At 42.0% G+C, this 20,310-nt stretch overlaps 1 long non-coding RNA gene across 1 annotated transcript in view; it reads right to left on the bottom strand.

Annotated features, from left to right (window-relative positions):
* LOC119617966 overlaps window positions 1-10,844 on the bottom strand; it is a 32,197-nt gene extending 21,353 nt beyond the window's left edge. The window contains exon 1 of the long non-coding RNA XR_005234476.1: window positions 10,589-10,844. This is a non-coding gene — a long non-coding RNA (uncharacterized LOC119617966). The remainder of the gene's footprint in view (window positions 1-10,588) is intronic.
* Window positions 10,845-20,310: the final 9,466 nt, after the last annotated feature.

The raw sequence follows: 20,310 nt of genomic DNA, 5'->3' as shown, positions 1-20,310 counted from the left end.
ATCAAAATTAAACGAAATAAATATTTGAAATATATGAGTTTGTATGTAATGTATGAATATAATATACAAGTTTCACTTTTTAAATGGAATTACTGAAATCAATCTACTTTTTCATGATATTCTAATTTTATGACCAGCACCTGTATTAGGTGAAAATGTTTTTATTTTTCTAAAAAAATGACCATGAATAACATCAAAATGACCATTAATTCATTCATTTTGTGTTATATCCTAGTTCTTTATTTGGATTAGGCTGCGCAGTGGAGTAGTGGTTAGAACTGTCTCATAGCAATATAGGCCGCCAGTTCAAACTTTGGCTGGAGTTTGTCTCGTCTCCATTAATATCTTGTGTTGCAAATAGGAGATAGGCAACAGGTTTATGAATCATTATTTTTAAAAAAAGGTTTGAGACTGGAGTTTTGTTTACGATAGCATCAGTCTGGTCATGGCCCCGTTAGGATTAGCCACTAGCTTATCAGTCCAGTCAGAAATTATTTAGTTTTAAAAAACAGGAAGGGCTTACCTGTTTAATACTCTCTTATCTTATTAGTCAAAGTGTACAACAAATAATAAGAAGACCTAGAATGCTCAGAATTTGGAGTCATGAAATATGTAACAACAAAGTATTTATCCACATGTAAAAACAAACACATCCATTGTTAAAAACTGTAACGTGTCAGTAGGCTCTCCTGTTCAGGGCAACGTTCATTTTATGATAGAAACCTTTATGTATGAAGGTTTTGCATGAAAAGGTTAACAGTTGCCTCCATCTTCTTCCTCCTGTTAAATGTTTCGGCCCAGTCAAAAGTGCCAACCATCTTTATCATAATCAGTGACATCTCTTTGAGAGATATTAAAATGTTAATATGATGAATAAACTTTAGAGATATAGGCTTAGTCTTAAGAGAATAAGTAAGAGGAAGTAAAAAGTCATTGTAGTGTTTTTAGTTTTAAATTGGGCTACAAAGACCAGAGTTATTGGTTCTGTTGTGAGAATAACTCAAAACTGTAGACAATACAATAGCTGTTTTTATAAAGTCTGATAAATATCCAAAAACTGAGGGGTACACTGCACTGAAGAGGATGTCCTACAAGCCCCTCAGCAATCTATCTGTGACAAAAACAATTAACTGAAGGAGATATTGCAAAATGAAACAAGCTACTGCAAAGTAAACTTTAGATTCAATGATATTACAGTTAAACTAATCATTTTATGCACCGTGACTGCATCGTGTTGTGGGAAAAACGTGCCAGGTCAGAGTCCGGTGTTCTCGTTATTCAATGTTCCTCCGTTAATTTGATCTTCATCACAAACTGAGGTGGTTCCAGGGTTTAGGATATCAACATTTACCATACACTATTAGCGTTTCAGTGAGATTTAAAGTGTGTGAACCAGAAAACGGTTCATGTCTTTCTTTCTTTTTTTTAAATTCAACACATTAAATTAGTCTTAAAACAATTTGAAGATTAAAAACATAAAGATGTGAGCAGAATCATTCTAGTTTGTAATACTGGGTCACATGCTTGTCTGTTTTTTCCCCTTTATATCATGTAAAACTGTTATACACTGAAAGTGATGGTTAGACAATATAAATATACAGAACTTAAAGGGATAAAAGCAGAACAATGAAGTCTTGAACTGGTTCAAATTAAAGTACAGTTTGGAAGTTTAACACAGTTTCTGTTGTTTCTGTCAAACAACCACAGCTGCTATTTTATAGTGTTTTCAAAACTCTGTTAGTCAGGATAACAAAGATGTATAAACCTACAGAGCACTTAGAAAACAATACAAATACCTTTAATGAAACAAGCCATGGTTGGTAGAGAAGATGAAATGGGACTTTGACTTCCTCCAAACAGTGACTTTGATTACCGAGATTTGTTTGTTTCCACAGAATGACAGCTAAAACCCCAAGTCTTTCTCTAAACCAGCGTCTCGCTGCAGTCCAAACCCAGCTCAGCGGTCGGCCACCTACAGACCGGCAAAAAAAACCCACAAAGACGAGGGAAAAACCCCCTTATATCAAAGTCTGCCTCCTTGTGACTCCCTGGCTCGTGTTTATCGAACGCTGATTTTAGTGCTCCATTTTTATCATGGCGATTTGCATTGTTTAGTAATCAGTCAAACCAAGACTTCCCTTTGTCCGTGTCAGTGTAAACACTTGTCTTCTCAAAACAACTTCATTTGTATAAAGAAAGGACATAAATTCCCCCCTGAAAGTCATGGTATATATCATTTTTTAGTTGCTTACTAAAGCAGAATCGTTTTGCGTTATGGTTTTTTTGTGTTTACTGAGGGAAAAGGAGCAACTGTAGCATATCAGTCATACGTGATCTAAAATCCATCCCATCACTGATTTTTACACAAATTTGCTTGGTCTAGTTTTCTGCCACCGCAATTATTTGATGCTTTTTGTCAGTAAATCTAAGCAAATTTCAATTTTGCATTCTGATCATTGTGCAATCATGGAATACCAGAGACCTCCCTGACATGCCTCCATTCAAATGTGCAGAAAAATGTAAATATACCCTGCATGTGGGAATCTCCTGCAATTAAAAGCAAATCACATAAGACTCAACAAGTAGTTACATTTACTTGCAAAATCAGACTCTCTTCCGTTAATGTTGGACACCACTTAGTTGGCTTAAATGAATGCAGAAGTGTGTATGGGAAAGGGTGAGGCTAAAGCATTTCAAGCTAGAAGCACTCAGAGAGCACAAACCTCCACCAAGACCACAGTGATTAAATAATAGTGTGATCCGGATCATGATCTGGATCAGCACCAAATATTAATCTGTTGTTTTTTGTGATGACCCCAACATTTCCTGAAGATTTCATCCAAATCTGTTCTTCCTTGGTGGAGGAAACAAAAAGGACACACATAGGAGCAGAGACAAGTTTTTAACAAAGGGGTTAAGTGTGACCTTGAACTTTGACCCTATGAACCTTGAAGTCAACAGTCATCATGTTTGACCCATGAGGTGTCCAGCCGTGCAGTTTGACGTTCCAATATTGTTGCATAGTTAGAGCATAAGGTCAACTGATGTTGACCTTTGACCCAATGACTTTGAAATCAGTGGTGATCACCCTTGAGCTAAGAGGTGTCCAACTGTGCAGATTTGTGTTATACAGTTGCAGCGTTAGAGCACGGGCTGATCTGTAACCTTGACCTTTGACTTTAACCCTTTCGTGCATAGTGGTCACTGCAGTGGCCAGCTATTTAAAAGCCATTTTCTTGTGTATGTATAGGGCTTTATATTATAACTGCGCATAGACCACTAAAAAGGACATTAATGAATGATGCAACATACTGGCTATCCACTGTAAATGCAACAACATTTTCTCAAATCCAAGATGGATTTGAGAAAATAAAAAAGGTTTTTTTCACCCTTTTTTATGCCATAAGAGAAAAAACAATAGAGGAAAAAATCCATATTGTTGGTATAAGTACAGTAAACATGAAGGCACTCAGCAGCTTGGTAGATTGCTCTGAAACTGCAGTTTAACCAGCAAATAACATGAAGTCACTCACTTAAAGCACTGACTAATAATGATGCTGTGAAGACCGGGGGATGTTCGGCGGTGCACAGGTTTAATGTGCACTAAATGAATTTCCTCACCGAGAAGCCACCCATCCTGCACCGTGCCAGCTTGCAGTCTGTTCCTTAGAACAAATAAATCATGCATTGAACCAGGCCACCTCGCCACAACGTTGCTTAGTTGCATCTAATCTAATTTGACTGAATGAAAATGCTTCGTGTTAACACATTCGACCTGTCATGGTGCTTTCATAGCCATGTGTGTGCGGCCAGTAGCTCTACATGTGGAAGACCTGGCTCTTGCTGAAAATTGTGCTTTAATGTTGGCCTGTTCAACTACATTGTATGGGAATTTGACATATTTGGCTGGCATACAGATGATTCCATCCTACACACCTGGCATGGCTTGGCTCAGAGTTGACTGGCGCAGTCCCAGTTGGTCTGCCAGCTCCCTCTGAAATGTCCATATTACTGTAGGAACCCCGGTGTGATCAGGAGCTCCAAGACTTGCTGGAGCTCAAAGCACAGTTTCAACAAGCTTGCTTTTTGAAACCTAAGACGGATTATAAGCCAGTCGTCATCTTGGGCCACAAATACAATACTATTTGCAATATCCTCTAATAAAGCTGAAGCCATTGTTGTCAAAAAAAAATTTCTGCATCACTTTTCACATGCTTTGACATCTACTCTTATTATTCATAATGTAAATTAAGTAATGTCTAAATTTATCGGTAACAAAGCATGAACTGGTTTTCATGTGTCTCTAGGGAGTACAGTAATTTTTTTCACATGATTAACAGTTTCCCAGGACACCCTGTACGTGTCCCCAATGAACCAATAGCTAAAGACCTGCGTTCACCAGCCATGAAGTTGGCGTCGAGTTGCATTTCCATGGTTATTTCATTGTTGCTGCATCTAAAGTTTTGCGTGGAAAAAGGTCTACGCCACGTGTTTGTCTATACCCCCCCTGAACACAGGAGGCCCCTGGTGGAGTGTTTGTGACCGAGGCGCTGCAGAAGCTTTGAGTCGAGGCCGACGAGCTTCCTCGACAGCAGGAAGGAAAACCTTTGGGAAGTGGAGGGGTCGGGGTTGGGTGGAGGGAATGTGAAGTGGAGAGGGAAACCCAGACGGTGACTCGGCTGAGGTCAGGTGTAAACACATACACAGCTGGCTGACAGATGTGCTCAGTGACCATGTCTTCGGCGCCTCGTTCTCCCCTCACCTGACGTTTGGCTAATTCGACTCACGAAGAGGGAGAATAATGTGAAGGCGTCGTTAAAATGTGCACAAATGATATTACAATGCCTAAAATAAGAGTGTTAGGGCACAGCTTCTCCAGAAGTGGCCTCTGAGAGTGTGTGGTCGATGAGAGAGAGGGTCTGACATTTCCCATTTTCTACTTTCCTGGAGTGGTCTGTGAGAGTCATTGAGCTGGATTTTGAAAGGATCTTTCACTCCACTGACATCCATGAGTTCAGCGTGATTACATTCCTTTCACGCCATGCTTTCTTTCTCTTTTCTGTCTCCCTCAGTTCTTCTGTTCCGCATTGGCCAGCCCCGAAAGAACGGACAATTTTGTGCATTTTTGTGGATTTTCTGAGACCTCTAATCAAACTCTCAAACACATGATCTCATCGTGTAATGGGCTGGAGAGACGCGAGCAACAACAAAACAAACTTTTCCGAGCGCTCTACCCAAACATTTACACCCCGGCAAACACTTTAAATATTTACCGATCTTAGTGAAACAGTCGGGGATTATCCCGCGTTGTTGTAACGCCGAGAAAAGACTCAAACTTTCCGTATTCTTCGACTGATACAAGATTAAAATCTCTTTGTACATAAACTACCCATTGACTCACTGTCTTCCTGTCGGAAGCAGCAATTAGCTCCTCGAGACAAAGATCTCAGACATTTTAAATGGCTGAAAATAAATAAATGTGGGTATTGCTGTTAGACTGAAGGCCCTGTTTCAATTACAGCAGAGGCTGTGGTCTGCGTCTCTCACTGAGCTGTTGGCTCCTCCAAGCTTTGCTTCTATGGAGACGTTTTAATTGCCGTGTTTTATTTGAGAGGGAAACAGTGAGGGGAAATGTACTGTATTCATCTCTGGCCTCCCACCATGCTTCACTCATGAAGTCCTGGGGTGATTTGTCTCCTTCGCACAGGACACTGTACAGTAAAGCGCAGAGCCGCTCAAACAATGCATTCATTCTTCTCATCATGAATGGAGATTTTCTTCTTCTGGATTTCTTTTTTTTTTTTTTTCTATACAGCAGATTGATTTATGTGACATAATTTATTATGACCAGCTACCCGAGCCCCTTCAATTTCAGGCAGTAAAATGATCTAGAGATTTGCTAAGAAAATAAAAAAAAGAAGGGAATAAAAAAAAAATCACAACACCTTCAATATAAAAGCATCTGACAAAGTCTGCACTCTATATTCGTCATTAGATTAGCGGCTGGCATCTGTTAAGACTTATGTAACTGATAAGTGGTCTGTGGCTCTTTTTTTAAGGATTCCATCCCATTTTAAACATTCCACCAAATCTGCTGAAGTTGGGTATGTTTTTGATGGAGTGTACAGTTTCAAACTCCTGAGTCGATTTTTTTTTTTCCACAGCCAGCTGACGGCAGCCACGTCAACGATCAAAAGGCAGAGTCTGCTGGTAGAGACGACTGTCGAGCGAAGGCGTGCAGATCTGTGCGTGCGCCGGCATCCAGGGAAGTGGGTCGGCCTGGCGTGCACCCCGTGATCTTTTTCTACTGTCAGATCAGCACCTTCCATCAGCGTATCTCTATCTGGGCCTCTCTCCGACTCTTTATTTGTTCTTCCTCTTCCCTGTCCTCGGAGCGTCCCATCAATCATTCTCATTCAGAGCCTCGAATGTTCCCTTTGTCCCTTTGAGTGCAGCAGCAACATGACTTTTCTGTTAGATGTGATAATCTGATGATGGTTATGGGGTTTTTTCAGGGGCACTGCAGTCTTTCAGTGTCTCCTTCAGCAGCGATGGTTACACCTTTCACCCCTCCTTTCCTCTGTGCGTTTCCACAGAGACAGCTGGTTTGAGTTGGAGCCCTGCCGCCACCCGCTAATATCAGACCTGCTTTTAATTTATCTCACATCTTAATGGATGACAGCGTTAGACAGGGAGCTCGCACTCTGCCTGGTCGTTTCGCTCGCTCTCTGTTTATTGCCTTATTTATTTGACTGGATTCATGGAATGAGGCAGTCGGCCCCACCATGAACGAGGCAAAGAAAGTAAGAAGGGTACGAATTCCACAATCAGTGGTCATAAATGGGACTGTTAAGACTGCGGTCGTGAGAACTGTCAAGTGCTTGTCTGTCTGATAATAAACGCTGCTACATTACAGGCCTATTTCAGACAAACAGCCGTCCTCTTCGCTCTGATTTTATCTTAGTCTTTGTTTCAGAAGTACTGAAAGTATGACCCCTATGCATGATTAATATTTTCACCTTTCAGGGCTTCTATGAAAGCATATTTTTTGCAAAACTCTGTCATACAAAAGCACAAAATTACATGGTTTGGGGCGTGTTATATATTGAAATTACAAGCTTCTATTATGTTAAAACTGACAATAAAAAGTGTTATTTTGATAGTTTTTTTCACTTCCATTTATTCAACACAGTATGCAGCAGAGCAGCACATTTGAATATCTATTTACTGCAAGCTCTTTTCTTATCAGCATCATGAATGCTTTCGGTTTCTGTTTGGTTTGCTTTAGACGCCTAAACTACTTGAAAAAAATTTGGAAACATTGAGTGACCCGAGGTCAGCAGAAAAACAACAAAAACAAATGTTTACTGTTGTCACAATCAGTTCTCTAAAATAGACTCTGTGACAAAATAAGTTAGGCACCAAGACAGAATGATTGCATTATCAGATGAAATGGATGATGGAGGATTCTGTACAGGCACACTGCTGTCAGCTGGGCGTTGAGCCTCGTCGGGCTTTTATACAAGTGGCGATTTGGTTCAGAGCAGAGTCAAACAACTGCTGTATCCTCTCCTGTGGAAAGGCGGCCCACAGATGTTGTAACTCGCTCTTGAGACATCCAGGCTGGTTTCATGCATGTTTGATTGAGGAAAGGTCCAGAGACCTGCCTGGCCACAGGAGGACCTGACCGGCAACGCAGGGAATCCATAGACAGATGCGCCATGTGTGCATAGGCCCTGTCTTGTCGAAAGACTGTACCAGGGTGCTGTCTCAAGATGGGTAAGACATTCAGATCCAAGATATAGCACTGTGCCATCAGGGTCCACGATCTTCTTTCCTAGTGACATACCCGTCACTGCTCTGACAGCCGCCTTAGCATGGGACAGTGGACCTGTAGTCCGGCTGATGCCAGGTGTTGAGACACAGTTTGAGATGACACAAGGTGTTGTGAAGAATTCAGTTTTTGTGTTCAGATGGTATGTAGAGATGTTGTGGCATTCCGTAATACTTGGTGCAAGCTACAACAATCCTCCCTTTGTCTGGGTTTTCTTGGATGACCGGAACCATCTTTGAGCCTTTTGAGGTTCCCTCACGTACCCATTGGTTCTAACATCAGGCCTCTGTGACATCTGCATGGTACAATCAGCCTGCCTCGTGCACGCCCGCAGCGCAACCCTGTCAAACTCTATCAAGTGCTGCTAATGCTGTTTAATGTGTCTACAAGGCATCTTCTGGGTCTGGTTACCTTCACTCCCTCTGGTGCCAGCTCGTTGTGAACTTAATCATTTAAACACAGTCCCAGGTCTGCATGTGGACCAAATTATCTCCAAATCAGACCGATTCCTTCTGGGTGCTTTACTTTTATTTGTCAGTGAGTTTGTGTTGATCCCACCTTCAGTGGCAGGGCTTTTCACCTTTGGTTACGGGGACACGAGAGGAGCTTGTTGCTTTCATTAGTGCACAAATTGTGTAACGATTTAAAAGAATCCACCGTGTAACAGAATGTCAGGAGGTCATGTTCGGTTCACATTTTCCTGGGAGGCTGTCTTCACCTGTTGCGGGTGCAACAATCATAACATCAGCCGTGTCTTTGTGGACTGCTGTTTTGCCATTTTAGCATTTGATGGTTGCCATCTGGTTCTCTCAGAGGCCACAGTTGATCATATTGGGTGGAGGCAGTTTGGGATAAAACAGGAATAGACAAAATTTTCTCAAGACACCAGCACAATGATAAAAAAAAGGAATCTACTGCAGCAGGAAGGCTGTTTTATTTGGCCTCCATCATTGGTAGGACACATGATGAAGATTTGCTTCAGTTTTCAGAGGGAGTGGCTGTCCATCGTTTTTATACATTTCTATCCTATTTACACATCAACCTGACGCCTAAAGCTAAAGGGAAATCTTTAAAATACTTGTGGTGATTTTTATTTTTATGTTATGCCTATGAAGTAGTTGCGGTATCACATTTCACTACAGTGGCCCACTCGCTCACCGAAAGATAAACTCCCTTTGTTGACCTAAAGCGGTTTGCTTGCGCTTCATCGGCTGGTTGACTGGTCAAGCAGCAAGTTTGTGGGAGGAGAGACGAGGGCGAGCAGCTCAGTAGAAGTGACCTGGGGAACAAAGACTGGTTTATGGCTACATCAACACCGTTCGTCAGAACTCAAGAATAGAGCGGAGGGCTGAGTCAGCCTCACAGCAGCTACCCGCAGCAAGGGGAAGGAGTGTGTGTGCATGTGGGAAAAGGTCAGCTCCAAAAGGAACAGAGAGGGAAAAGAGGGAGGAAAAACAACTCAAGATTCTTGTTAAAGCTAGATTGTTAAGGACGCCTGCTGCGATTTTCTTTCCCCCTATTCACCGTTTGACTCCGTAATTCCACTCTTGACCTCGTAGCACACAAACGCGAAGGAGAAACTTGGCCTTTAAAAGGGCCCTGTTTACTGGAAGTGCAACAATAAAACCTCACGATGCGTGCAAACCCCTGCAGACGCTTCGCTGTTGTGGCTTGATTCAACTTCCATAGTGACAGATATGTATGTACAGACAAACAAAAGATAAATGGGGGGATAAACAAAGAACATATAGATAATTAAAGGTCCAGCATTCAATGGAGGAATGCATATCGTCTCATGCTGAGAAATGATGGAGTTATATTCTTTTTGGTCTAATCTTGAAAATAATGCAGTCTGTTAACACTCAGAGTAAGTGCTGGAAATGACTCTCAGCTGCTAGCACTTCAGCTTTTAGCTCAATATCTGTAACACTGACTGTCATTTTGCTGACAGACAAACCCGGCTGACTGGAATAAGTTCACGCCAAACTTTTAAACAAACAATTTGTAACACTTGAAGTGTGTTTCGGTGATGATCCTCAGCTACCACCACACCACATCTGAGCTCAGTATCAGTAAAAACGACTGAGTTACAGCCCTTTTTGTGTTTGCCGAGGTCAATTAGCGATGGCCGCCATCTTGATCTGGATTGACTCTAAAAGTTAATCAGCTGTAGATGTACATCCAATAAATTCTTTTTGAAAGTTTCATTTAAATTCGTCTACTGGTTTTTGATGTATTTTGCTAACAGGCAGACAGGGTTGACTCTAACACTTAATGCAAAGCTGTAAACAAATACCTGGCATGATTTGTTAATGCTCTATGTATGTGTTAGGGATGATGCTCAGCTACTGCCACGTCAAATATTTGCTCAGTATGTATAAAATTGACAGAGTTATAATCATTTTTGGTTTGCTAAAGTTGATTAAATGTGGTCGCCAAACATTTATCACTTGTAGAGGTACGTTTAATCAGTGAAGGGCGGTGCATTTCACACTTAGGCCTTCAGTGATGTCCACCTTAGTCAATAAATACCTTTCATTATGCAATCATTCACAACACCAAGATTGGAGAGTAGTTAGAAACACACTTAAGCACTACTAAGCATTGCATCACTTCAGTTGTGTACAAAATGGGCTAGTATCCTGCGCATTTTAAAAATCAACAAACCTGCATCAGCAATTAAAACATATCTGGTATGCTACTGTCAAAACTAAAAAAAAAATAGAATAAAATAAATAAAATGTTTGCACTCACCAAAACGGCTGTGTCCCCCAAAACGCTTATTTCAACACAAAATCCATTCTGGAACAGGCTAGCTAGCTAGCTAGCTCGGGGGTCGGCCATCCTCCTCTAGCTTCTCTTGGAAAGTTCGTCTTGAAAACAACCAAACCAACGTGTTGCTCTCCTTCAGCCATTGTGGGTTAAAAACGTTTTTAACCGGTAACACTCCCCGGTGTGACTCTGTTGATCTGCATAGCACTGCTGCGGCTCAAACTAGTAAGTATCCATATCCAACCACATGACGCGAAAATGTCACGTTCAACGTGAGGCCAGCTGGAGGGCCTTGCTGACACAACTCGTGATCTGATTGGCTATCGCAACTGTCTATCAACTGTATTTGCCCGGTTCACTTACAGCGCACAGAGGCCAGCACTGACGATTCTGAAGGCAGATTTCATACAGCCTGGCAACATAAGACAGCTGAATTCTGATTGGATAAAAACTATAACCTAAAAACAACAGCACTGGAAGGAGCATAATATGACATGAAGAGAATATGAATACTTTTAGATATCTAGGGAAAGTGAATTAAAAATTAAATTAACAATTATCATTATTATGATCATGATTTCTGGTTATGATAGGCCAGCAGAGAAGGCCTTGCTGGCGCTGACGGCCCATTACTGCATTTAATGATTATTTTAATAACAGACACACAAAATAAACACACACAGGCAACAGAAGTACACTATCACCTGCTGCTGACGATAATAAAAACCATGCCTCATTTTGAAGTCAAACAGAAAAAAAAGACACAAAACTTTACTGCTTTTTAAGCGTATGCAGGAAAAACAATCTGTGTTTTAAAGACTTCACAGGGCACTTAGATGAATGAAATTGTTTCTGTGAGCTGAGAAAAAAGGGGTTTCTTGTTAAAATACACACAAACACGCAGTTTTTGGGAGCCGCTGTTTACATGGAGCTGTGCCGTTAATGGATGAGCTGTTTATTTGGTTCCTAACTTCCTTCTGTTGACTGTTTATCCAGTTTGCACGCACGCATGCGCGTTTGGAAGCGATTTCCTGCGTCCCCCCCTCCGTCCTGATGCAGAGCACAGAAGCGTGTGGTGTGTGGAAGCTCAAAGCGTTTAGCCCACATCAAGACAAACTATCCGACCCAAGAGCCACAAGCGCCCCCCCTCCTCTCCAGCATAATAACAGAGCCATCAAATAGCCGTATTTATAATCTACGAATGGGCCAATTTTAAAGAGGTCAGCTCCAGAGGTACAGTAATTGTTGAGACCAATTTGTGGTTTTCAGTCTTACTGTACAGAGGCAACATCCCAGTGGTACATGAAATAAAAGTCAGCTTCTTTTCTTCCATTTGTCTGTAGGAAAGCTGTGTTCAATTACACATTTGGCCATATTCTAATATCACTTCCAAATGATGTATATGTGTTGAGCTTGGCAGCAACGATTTTATTATAATTCTGTTCCGTGTTGGTGTGCTGCAGGAGTGAAATGATATATCTTCAACTGCAAGGATGTCGTTTTACAGTGGCTTTATTAAAATAAAGTGTTTGTTTTTCATTATTATTATTATTTAAAACATCTACAGACCCTCACAAAGCGCTGATCAGCGTTCGAAACACGGGAGGAAACAGAGAAGCTGAATCCAAGCAATAAACCATATGGTTCGGCGACACTTTGTGAGCGGAACCAGCAGCCGCTCTGCATACATGAATACATTTCGGGCCTGTCTTTAGTGTGCAGTTGTGGAGCCAAGAGCGCCTGCCAGTTTCCAGTCTCCTGTCACTTCCTGGTCTCCGACACTGATGATAAATGCAGCACGTTTTCTAGCGCCGCAGCATTACCATTCTGCTTTCTCTCCGCTCAGATCAGATAATGCACAAGTGTTGATCTAGTATGGGTGTAGTGCTGTGTAACACGTGATCTGGGCTAGTTTTATTATGCTGACTGCCTTCCACTTAGTAACCTACCATAGATGCATGACATAGGTTGGACGGTTATGACTTGGAATATTCAGGCAATTAAAGCTGGAGCAGTTTTTCCATCTTTGGTTTAAAGTTGTAAATAAAGCTGTTTATGGTGCAATAAACAGGCTGGATTAGCATAGCCAAAGGCCTCAGTGCCAACGAAAATCAACATAACTTCTTAAGACAGTTTATGATTCATGTAAATAGGTGAGAACAGTAGGTTATAGATGTTTTTTTTAACCAATCCTAAAGATTATAAGATTTTATCCATTTACCATTTTGAATTTAAAAGAGACTATATATCTTTAAATAAAAATTTAACACATTTAACAGCACAAATAAAAAAAACTAAAATCTAAAATTTGTGCTGGATGTTTGTTGGGTATTTTTTATGACGCCACTAGTTTTGGGAGACCAAAAGCAGTTGTCTGATTGGTGACATGCTACCTAATGAGAGGGTATCATTTACCTGGTTTTAATGGTTTTAACCTCCTGACTACCAGTAGTTCATATATGCTCTCTATGGAGGACATTTGTAAACCTGAATACCTCCCACCCTCTGCATACTACCGAACTTCATCCTTTTGCTTTCTACAGAGGACATTTAGGGCTTTTCAACGCTTCCAAATGTGAAGGGGTGGGGCTTTGGTACCTTACAAAGTAGGGGAATTTAAAAACAAAAGTGAATGAATAATATTTATTTTCCTGGTAGTCAGGTTAAGGCTGAGAACTGTCATCTGGGTTGTCATATCTAGATTTTACATCTAATTTATGGTAAAAAAATTAATTTAAAAAAAAGGCAAAAAACATGCTTACACATAATATATTAGACAAAAACATTCAGAATTTTGGACTTTTTGACCATTTTTGTTTAGAATGATTACTAAAAGTTTATTATATTGAAAATACCACATAGATAGGAAGTGATCTAGTTTCATTCATACTTGCTTTCAGTTTAAACATTCAGCTAATTATTTATTAAACTCTTCCTTAAATTACAGACCTAGAATTCTTGAAAGAAATATATATCCCTATTTAACCTTTTAACCCAGAGTTGTAAACTAACATAATCTTATTTTAAAACATGATGGAATTTCAGTTTTTTGGGGGTCAAATCCTAAAAATAATATCAATAATGTTAATATTGGGCTTGAAGTATGTGTTGTTGAAATACTCACTATTACCTCACCAAATCATAGCCTATTATCTGTTAAACTGACTGCATGTCCATCCAATGGTTCGTGAGATATTTTGCTAACAGACAAACATACCCAGGTCATTACATTATCACCCGCCTTTCCCTTCCAGCTGCAGGTGATAATAATTATGGACTGCAGAGTATTCTTATAAAGTTGTTTACTGATGCAAAATCTTTACAGATGTGTGTTTTGACTCAATATGCAGCGGCCCACCCCTGACTTATTAACTCACTATCCTTTTATCTTTCTGTCCTTTCTGGGGTTTTTTTTACTTTCTGCCCCTGCTGGTTTGTGACCCTGCATGCCACGGTCATAATCAGCCTTTCTAATATTCAAATAAGGAAAAGAGAAAAAAAAAAAAACAGCATGAATCGCACATGTGCAGTTGATGACCAGCATACATCCCTTGATGTATGCTGGTCATCAACTACCATGCTAATTTTATTTTACTCTGAAAAAAAAAAAAAACCTAAAGTTGATACAAGCGAGACACGAAGAAGAAGTTCTGAGAAAGGGGGAGGCCAAGCAGAGAAAGCTGTAGAACTGTGAAAACATGGACCAAATTGCTTCGCTGTCTGAGCAGGAAGGAAGCCGCGCTGTACACACTTCTCAATAACTTCCTGTTAAACATCCGCAAAATCTCCAAGTCACAAAAGGATTACAAAAAAGAAACAGAAAAAAGAGTATAGCAGAGCCCTAGTGTCATCTAAACGCTGGCTGTATATTTATGTAACCCTGCTTGTAGGAAGCTGACCACCACCTGGTTCCTCCAAGTGTGAGTGTGTGTGAGCGTGTGCTGAATGGGATGTGTGTGTGTGTGTTATACGGAGGAGGATGTTATCAACATGGCAGTGATGAGAGATGAATGGCGTCCCACGGGGGCCGGCTTAAGTCCCTGCACATGTGCACGGCACTGCCGCCCTCTAAAAATACGACTCCTGGATACTTTTCCAACTTCTGCCTGCGTCCATAAATCACCTTGGCGGACAGAGAGGCTTGGAGCTGGCAGGGAATCAGGCGCGCCTCTGGTGACTAGGCCTGTCGGTCATTCTGCCACTGCTGACTGGAGCTGCTTAATTAATGTGGCAATTGAACGCAGCATATCATAATGAACACACAGCCCCCTCTATCCGGGCCTTCCTGGGGTTGTTATTCTTGGTCTCCGTTAAGGATGTGTCCCTGTGTATGTTTGGATATTTATAGGTAATGGATCTATTAAAATGCATGAGAGCGAATTAAAAAAACAAATAAATGCGAAGGTGCTCCAGCGAGCTCGGAATGTTTGGAAAAGGGGGGCTGAGGGGCTTATATTCGTTTTGATGTGTTTTCACAGGGCGCCTGTCGAATTTATCACTTTCACTTTTGTTGGTGTTACTCCGTTGCCTCGTTTCATCATGTGGAACACACAGGCCGTTTCAGGCCGGGAGATTTTTCCTCCTTCCTGAGAGTTTCTCCCCGCCACCGTGTTAAAACACACCCGGAGAGGCGGCCTTGAAAGATGCGAGTAACCTGCCCGTTTCGAAAGCTGAGAAATAAATGGTTCGCTTTCACCCACCGGGTGATGACAGAGAGGCCGATGCGGCTCTTTTTCCACCACTGAACACACAGAATATCTATTATAGAGGGTTTTAACTCCTAGTATGGCGCGATATAAGCTCTAAAGCTCATTGCTCAGCGTCAGGTTCCTCCAAGCAAGAGAGCAACTGTATCAGTCTGACAGCAGCAGGTAAAGGTTAATGCCTCTCCATTTGTAACTCTTTGCTCTTGTGCAATGCCACCTCCCTTGGCTTTAAAGACCACATAAATCATTTAAAAATCTCAAACCGGAGACCGCCCGATTTACGGCTATACCTTCTAGCAGACCTCTCATCCTTTACTTTAATACTCCTGTTTTGACTTACTTTAACACATTTTTTTTGCTCCATCTCTCTCCTTTCCAGGTGTCTGCACTCTGGCTTAGCCCCATACCTAGCCAAACAACACAGAGAGAGAGAGAGAGAGAAAAAAAGATCTGCTTTCACGAAGGGCTAATAGTATCTGACATAATTTATGGCTGACTTGAGGTATTGTGACATGTAAACTCTCAAACTTGTTGAACTGATTTAAAAAAAAAAAAAAAAGAAGCCATACAGCAGAATTTGGGAAAACTGCAAAGCAATACAACAAACTTGCAGTCCTTTAAAAGCAGGGGAGCTGAAAGGGAAGCGTGACCCTGAAAGACGTTTGATTTCCGTTCAGCGAGGAGAATCGTTGTCTGCTGCAAGTCATGCAGCAGACAAACTAATCATGCATTTGATTAGTTTGACCCTTGCCTGCACTGGGAATACGAGCGAATGAATTTTGTTATCATCACTCTGAAATTTGGCTTCGGATGACAGGAAAACTGAATGCACTTAAAAAAAGAAGAAACCCCAGTATGTCATGCCCCACATTCAAAAGATATTCAAGAAGCCCTAACCTGACAATGCAAGGTTCCAGCTGGGATTATACCTTTCTAATCCAAGACTATATTCCTGTTTCTTTGACAGTGTTCTGCTCCAGTAACCAGTCGACCACTTCATCTGTTTTCTCACCTCAGGCACTGTGCTGTTTCTCAAGCTTCATGGTTCTTGTTATACTAGGAAGACCTTCAGCGAGCTGACTTTGAACCCCAATCCAATTTATTGGCGCAACTCAAAACCATAAAGAGCCTCTTTTAAAGGGTCTTTGTTTCAGTCATTCAAGAAAAGGAAACAGTCTTTCTTGGATGTGTTTGTTCTCAAAATAGTGGACCCTTTGTTTGAGAAGACCTTCATTTGTTATGGCTTCACTTCTCTGGTTCTGCTGCAGCACAACCAAATCGAGCTGGGAGGAAAAAGAAATTCTCGACAAGTTGGTGTTTTTTTTTCTCTCATACGTTTATGGCTCAGTGACGAAGCTATAGGCTTTCAGTAGTCTTCCATACTGTGGAGAGAAGGGGGCAACCCCAATAATCTTGTTTGACAGCTGGGAGCAGGAGCCGCATGGCAATGGTGTCCCACAATGCAACTGTAAAAACAAACAGCATGTAACTGCGCACAGAGGGGTGGGAGGTGATGTTCACCACATTCTAGAGCAATGTATGTACACACACATATACACACACACACACACACCGCTCTACTTACACGTGCAAAACCCCCTTGCATGTGTCAGACATTAATCCAGTCCACTTCACACCCGCATGTGTGTTATGAGAACCACAACCTCTGTGTGCCTTGATTTCTTTTACCTTCCATCTGTTGTTGTTTCGGTGCAGGCAGGACTTTTAATCCTGTTAGGGCCTGTCAGGACTAATACAAATGACAGGTCAAACGACTGTCGCTAACCCTCCACCGTCACCTCAACATCAGGGGTGTTGACACAGGAGATGAGAGGCTCCGCGTGGCCTCTGAGGCAGTTACCTTCAAACCGTCATGAACCATTTCTGACTGCACAGACAGAAGCCCACGAGGCATGGAGATACCCGTTTGTTCGAGCAATGAAAACAACAGCTAATCCTGCACTGCAGCGTTTAAAGACAGGAAATGAAGATGGTGCCAGTGTGTAAACAGACTGTGAAGCAACTTAAATAAATGAAACACTGCTTGACTTTTTAAATTTGCCAGTCACTGGCCGATTTCCAATTCACACCTTTCTCCTACCCCTTAGGCCTACTACAATGTTCTGTGCGTTCATGCCATGGGGTGGGCAAGAAAAAGTTCTTTAAGACATGCACATGAAAATATTCTTGATTCTTGAAAATTTCTGAAACTGGCTGGGCAAAGCATAGCTGCATGGCTTGCTGGTTTGGAGCGCTTAGAATTCAGTGAGACTACTACTGAAAATCTGTCTATTTTCTCGCAGTTTTCATCATCGAACTAGTCTCGTACAGTCGCAGCTAAGTGAGATACTCTCAATTGATCTGAGCCAACTGGCTGTTCATTTTATATGTTCACAAATTCCCTAGCATAAACTGAGTCTGAACAATGCATTGTAAATCAGGACAATTTTAAACTCTCAGCCTAAATTTAACTCCTGCAGCTCTCAGTTTAGTGTTTGAATCAGTGGGCTTTACTTACAAAACCCTGTTATCAGAAACTAGAACTCTTGCTGTGGCCGTTGCTTCCAGATGATGCTTAACTTTTCAGACTGGCTCAGCAAGTGGAGTGTGTATTGTATTGCGTCTGTGAGCTTTTCAACAGACTCAAGCACACATCCCTGTGGGATTATATTGGACCTGGAGGACGTGGCATGTTGACCCATGGGAATCGGCTTCACACCAATGCACACAAACGCACGCTGTGGCTATGTGGTTTCCTCTGCGGCCGCCCAGCTCATCCAGACTCTGACCAACCCGACTCCCACCACCGGCTCCCTCATCCCGGGGGGAAACGCACAGCGACGCTGGGCGCTCACATCCCCAGCTGTCGGCAGAGAGCCGGCAGCTGGGGCCGAGGCTGGGGGACGCATTGGGGAGGCAGAGTGAGAAATCTGAGAGGAGGTTTTTATTCAGGAGGGCAGGAAGAAAAAAAAAAGTGGACGTGAAAAGCAAGAACGAGAGGAAAAGATGGAGCTGAGGTCAGTTGGTGGGGGGTGGACGGGTTACCTATCACGTAGTTTATCATATACAAAAATCCCAAGTGTGCCTGTCACCCCAGAGGCCGAGGCAGAGCTTTAAAAGTAAATGTCTGTGTGCTGACGGAGATGAAGCGATGGTGACATAGACTACACTATGGCCTTTGTGTGAGGGCCTCGGAGGAGTTTTCTGCTCGTTAGGGTGACCTCTCGATGTAAATTAAATGTACTCGACGGATTGTTATTAGAATTGAGATGGAGACATGTTTTCACTCCAAAGAAAGGAAGGAAAACAAAAGAAAAATAAATCTGCGTGACATGTTTATTTGTGCTTATTGATTTAGTTCAACAACTATGAAATGTGTTTGTTTTACTTTTTCTAGTCTGAAAACTATTACCCCGTCAAAAAAAGAAAAAAGAAAGAAAAAAAGGCTTTGATTCAGCTTCGCCTACTATTGTTCTGGGCTCAGATCAAGGGAAAGAAAGAGCTGCGTCATCATCGGAGTGGGAATTCTGTCTGGGTTTTAGGATTGCCTTCGCAAACTGTTAATGCCTTCGTTTCCAGGACGCGCGCACCTCCACGTCTTGGGTGTGGGCGCGGTAGGAAAAGGAGGCAAAGAAGAGCTAGAAAGAGAGAGACGTGGAGAGGGAAAAGACAGGGCGAGAAGATCAGAGAAAGACAACTCTGCTTAGTAATATGTCAAACCTTCTCAGGATCATTTCCTCGATAAAAGGCCCTGCCAGTCCCACATAAATACACCGAACCTGTGGAAAGTTTCACTCCTCTCTGGAGGGTCCCCCCTCTCTCCTCGCTCATTATATTTCTGCCGAGCTGGCCCTTGACTTTTCTTGCCTTGTTTTAGGAAAATTCCGCTGGTGGTAATGGTGTGTGCCCCTGCAGCCCTGAAGTCTTCCATGTGACTCGTACTGACACAAATTTCCAGTTTGTGTTGGTTTTAGGCAAACAGACCAGCTTCCACTTCATCCATCTACACAGCTGACCTTTCTGTCGCGGAATCCGGTTTTTCTACCTCGTGTGAACGAACTGGCAATCTCCGCCCCAGTTTGTCGCCTTGAGCCACAAGTTATTGTCAGCCTCACTTGACAAAGTCTTTGATATGAGGCCGACAGGGAACGGGGGAATGGAGACGGGGTAAAGACATTTACTTATGGTTGTTAAATGTCACCAATTAGGGAAAAGGCCTCACACATAGCAGCTTGAGGTTTGCCAGACTGTACCGTAATCTCAAACCAAGACAACATTGCCATCTGCAGGAGAGCAGAGATTTGAACCAGGGGGGGAAAAAACTCTACCACATCTCTGTGCAACCCAAACAGCAAAACATAACCACAAAATAAGAGGTAAGATTACATTTTTTGTAAAGTTAGAGCTCCATTAATACCTGTAGCACAAATTAAACAGTAGTTATACATCTCCAGCTCAACTTCCTCAGCTGAAGGTGGCACTCAGACCCTGTTTTCCGTTGGTCAGAGCTGGATAATGGTGTTGTTTATTTAGCCTGTGGTGTTGACGCCCACCCACAGGTGCTAAAGGTGCACTGAATACTCTGCCAGCTGCCTGCAAGCCACAGCAGCCCCTGAACTGCACGGCTTCGCCCTGCGTAACTGGCTGGTCTCACAGGAAGAGAGGAAGCGGTTAAGTTACCCGGCAGCAAATTTGAGGTTTATAAAAAGAGAAAGTTGTAAAAAGAAAAAAAAAAACTGGAGTTTTTTCTTAGCAACTAGCATAGATGGATGTTATCTCTTTAATTTGTTGTGATTAGTTAGTGTTTTGGGTTAGAGTTCCAATTGAATAGAAGCCTGATTGTTTTGTGCTGTTAGATTATTATAATATTACTATTCTTTTACTTATTTTACGCCAGGGAGCCACTCAAAGGGACCACAAGCTGGTAGCTCAGTGTGAGACCAGTAGTTTAAAAAGAAATTAGGCTTGTGATGTTTTCTCAAGCTGGGTCATTCACAG

Source organism: Kryptolebias marmoratus, linkage group LG19, assembly GCF_001649575.2.
Source record: "Kryptolebias marmoratus isolate JLee-2015 linkage group LG19, ASM164957v2, whole genome shotgun sequence".
Taxonomy (NCBI): Eukaryota; Metazoa; Chordata; class Actinopteri; order Cyprinodontiformes; family Rivulidae; genus Kryptolebias; species Kryptolebias marmoratus.
This window is presented reverse-complemented; position numbering and strand designations above follow the sequence as displayed.